This window comes from Brassica oleracea, unplaced genomic scaffold (assembly GCF_000695525.1).
Source record: "Brassica oleracea var. oleracea cultivar TO1000 unplaced genomic scaffold, BOL UnpScaffold01740, whole genome shotgun sequence".
In the NCBI taxonomy this organism is placed as follows: domain Eukaryota; kingdom Viridiplantae; phylum Streptophyta; class Magnoliopsida; order Brassicales; family Brassicaceae; genus Brassica; species Brassica oleracea.
In genome coordinates, this window is record NW_013618272.1 from 4,761 (window position 1) to 5,256 (window position 496).

Here is a 496-nt window from a genome sequence, read left to right on the forward strand (position 1 = left end):
TTATAAAAGAAGTGAGAGCGTTTACGAGTTTGGGTCTCAAGGAATAGAAGGAGAGAACCAACTATAAAATATGAAGATGTTCCATATCTTTTGAAGTATAAAGTTTATCTTTGTAAGCCCACTCTTGAGTATGATCGATTGCTCATCTACATTGTTAACCACCTTTCTGAGAATTTATTTGCGGAACTAGAGACATGATTTGGGATATATATTACGACATGTTGATGTTTAAGGTTTTCTTTAACAAAGAATCTATTCCACTTACACGTTACACTCAACCCAAACCACATATATATAACATTGCTTACGTACATTATAGATTATATATAAGAGCAATTTCAAATAAAACCAAAATATATACTAATTAGAAAGTTCACTATTTTGTTTTGTAATAAAAGATTATCAAAAAATTTAAAGTATACAACATATATAATAGAGTCAACGTACAAAAATAAAACTAATACAAAATAAAAACTAATACAGTAAAAACAAAAAG